At 51.8% G+C, this 3,499-nt stretch overlaps 1 pseudogene; it reads right to left on the bottom strand.

Moving 5' to 3' along the window:
* Positions 1-582: 582 nt before the first annotated feature.
* On the bottom strand, positions 583-1,801 carry LOC125935211 (F-box only protein 27-like; annotated as a pseudogene).
* Between the last annotated feature and the right edge of the window lie 1,698 nt (positions 1,802-3,499).

The raw sequence follows: 3,499 nt of genomic DNA on the forward strand, positions 1-3,499 counted from the left end.
TCATACCAAATGGAAAAGGACTGGCATCTTGGAGCATCTCTTTGAAGGATTACTAAGGCCTTCCCTGTGAAACGTCAATTACTAGTTTCCAAATTCAAATAACTTTATGTACCACACAATAACAGGGGTCCTTGAGCATCTCTAAACGTTTTTCGTGCTGGTTGACTTCCAGCTGCAAGGCCTGGTCCTTGAGGCTTCAGGAGGTTAAGTTTACCACCCAAGGTGGCTGGAATTTTCCCTGCCATAGATGAGACTCTACTTCAGAGATGAGAGGCCTTCCCTAAAGGGACCAGTAAAGCCCCTGAAGCAGAAACAAGAGGAGACAAGGGAAGAGGGGGCTGGGGCTGGATCAGAGTGCTTCTGTGGGGAGGGTGAAGAGCCCTCTCCAGGACTAGCATCCCTCCGTGCTCACCTGCTGCCTCCCCCAACCCCCATGGGAGAAGGACTGCCCTAAAACAGCAGTAGGTAGATCTGATGGAAGAGCTTTCTTCTAGTAGTTTCCAGAACCTAAAGAAGAGACCCAGCAAGACCCTCGAATGAACCTTGGAGTACACAGGATGTCAGGGAGGTATAAGCCCTTGGTTAATGAGAAGTCCTGGCCAGTGATCCCAGGTCCTGGAAGGCACCAATCAGGTTGTTTTGTGACAGATGGGCCCACACCATCACACTGGAGTTGGTCCCACCAGGTCTGTAGTGACCAGCCCAGATCTGCATGTTCTGGCCTCAGCGTTGGAAAGACACAAAGCCCCTGGCCCATCTTGATGTTGGAGAACACTTGGGTGACCTGAAAGCAACCACTGTTGTACCACTGCTGAATGGGATCAGCCATAGCAGAGAATTTACCCACAGCAATCTGGTTGACGTCAGTCAGAGACACAAATCTCCATCTTGCCACTATCGAACAGTTCCAGCCATTAGCCCTCCTCCTCTGGGCCCAAGACCTGCTTCTTGAGACATGAGCTGAAGGAAGACACGAAGCAGGTCTGCGAGGGGGCTCCGGGGCACCGTTGACCTGTTCATCTCCACCACGCAGCCACCCCACCATGCTGCACCATTGTTTCCAGAGGCCTCTTGGCCACAGGGATTGCCTATAAGGTTGCATTCGATGTCTCTGCTCTTGATTGCAGAAGCGGCCCAGGAGGCAGGGGCTGGCCTGATGGACGCGGGGCAGGCCACTGAAGGCGAGGGGCAGCAGAGCGCTGTGGTCCCGGGAAGGTCATTCATCAGGACGTGCCAGCCCCTGTGTACCTGGCAGCTGCACCCCAGCAGTGTGCATGGAGACACATGGCTCAGCACCACCAGGAGCAGCTTGGGTGGCAGTTGACTCAGGTCCAGCACCTCCTCAGGTTCAGGCTCCCGTGCAGTGACCCGGAGACGGTGGCTGGAAGGGGGCAGGAGAGGGACCAGTCCCTGGAGGCCAAGGCGCCCACAGCCTTACACCACATGCTCCCCCTCACCAGGCTCAGCAGCGACTTAACTCTCAAATTTCTGAACACACTCATCTGCCTATAGGTGTATCATCACTTCCAATCCACCAGCCTCGGAGGCCTCTCTTTTATGCAGTGAATCCAGCCACCTATGCCTGACTCTTTTGTCGCCCTGCCCCTCCCGCCTCCCTTTGGACTTGGTTCATCCCTCTGTTACATGTCTACAGCCTGCATCTCACCACTGGCTGCTTCTTCCCTTTGCAATGTCTGAGTGTCTCTGATCCTGCCAAGGGACCATGCCTTGCCCCACAGCCTCGCTAGTTTCCATCCAGCCTTTCTTCTTCTTTGTTACCAGAGCAGTCCATGCGCACCATGTACACTTACTTTTATCCTCTACCCACCCCGGTTGCTGTCTGCCCCTTCCCCCACCGTGTCACACAGGTAAACTCCTGGCCACCCACGACTTACTTCCCCAATGCCGAGTCTCCTTTGGATCCTTCCCTCCCTGGACATCCTGTTGCATATAGGGCAGGAGAGCCCTCCCTCCAACTTCAGCTCTCCTCTCTTAGCTCCTGAGACTTCATGCTCACTTGCGCCATTTGTTTTTCTCTCCAGTGTGAATTTCTCTCCCTCCATTTCTAAATTCATGGCTGGGGCACCTGGGTGGGTTAGTTGAGTGAGTGTCCGACTTTGGCTCAGGCAGCTCGGGTCTTGATCTCACGGTTCGTGGGTTCAAACCCCCGTGTCAGGCTCGGTGCTGACAGGTCAGAACCTGGAGCCTGCCTTAGATTCTGCATTTCCCTCTCTCTCTGCCCTTCCCCCACTTGCACTCTCTCTCTCAGGAATAAATAAACATTAAAAAAAGCCCAAAACTAAAGAATTCATGGCTCCAGGGTTACCTCCTTGACGTACTTTCATTCTGTTTTCTCTTTGGGTGAGGTATTTGACCACCATCTAAATACCAGGCAGCTCAGACCTCTGTCTCCAAGGTTGTGAGCAGGGTGTTGGTTGGAAATGCCTTCAGGGCCAAGCAGGTAAAGGCAGTGATGGAGGCAGAGTGTGGCAGGCCAGAGAAGCCCTTATTCTAGCTAAAGAGAAGGGCTGCTTCCGGGCTCCACCGATGGTTGACAAGCAACAGTTCAGGACCAGTGTTGCCAGATTTCCCAATTTTCCCTAAAGAAACCGGAAATATATAATCCTATTTGGAATCTCTCAGTGATTAAATATTGGTTCGAAGATGTCCGTAGGGACCAAAGCCCATTTGAGGACCATGTCTGGTGTAAAGGGCTACCTGTTTGGGATAACAGTTTGACTCATATTCCACTGATTGGCTAATACTTTTATTCCGAAGCCTACGGGTACTTCACATTGAATGTGCGCCACACCATCTTTTCTCCACACCCTCCTCCCTCTTCATGGGCACCTCATCTCAGTTAATGACACTTCCTTCTATCCATTCACCCAAGCTGGAATTATGGAAGAGGGTGTCCTTTTCTTCTGTAACTCCTCCTCCATTTTCAATCAACCACCAGATTCTACCAACATAACTTCCTAAATAAACCATGAATCTGTTCTCACGTCTGCAGTCCTCGCCACCATTATCATAGTTTAGGCTTCTAGCATCTTCTGCCTGGACCAGTAGGCTCCCGAGTGTTTCGAGTGATGATTCATCATAGTTAATTCCCTCTGTGTATAAATTATTATTCTGAGCCAAACGTGTAATCGCGGTCCCTTGACAGTGATTGGTTTTGAAGTGGGCTTGTGATCCAATCTGGGCCAGTGGGATGTGAGGCAAAATTTGCTGGGAAGCTTCTGGAAGTTTTCCTTGTTAAGAAAGAGACCGAAGAAGAAACTGCTCCCTTCTGTCTGTGGGCTTCTCTGTATCCGTACATCACTCTAGGAACTGCTACAGCCGTCTGGCATAGATGAGGAAAGGCAGCCTGCAGGCAGACCCCACCACAGAGCATGGTGCCCTGGAGAGAGGATGGAACCTGGGTCCGTGGTTGCGTTTTTGAGTCACCGAATCAACCACGTCTGCGGCCTGTCATCTCAGAGTTTGCAGCTATGTTGGA

Source organism: Panthera uncia (assembly GCF_023721935.1).
Source record: "Panthera uncia isolate 11264 chromosome A1 unlocalized genomic scaffold, Puncia_PCG_1.0 HiC_scaffold_17, whole genome shotgun sequence".
Lineage (NCBI taxonomy): Eukaryota > Metazoa > Chordata > Mammalia > Carnivora > Felidae > Panthera > Panthera uncia.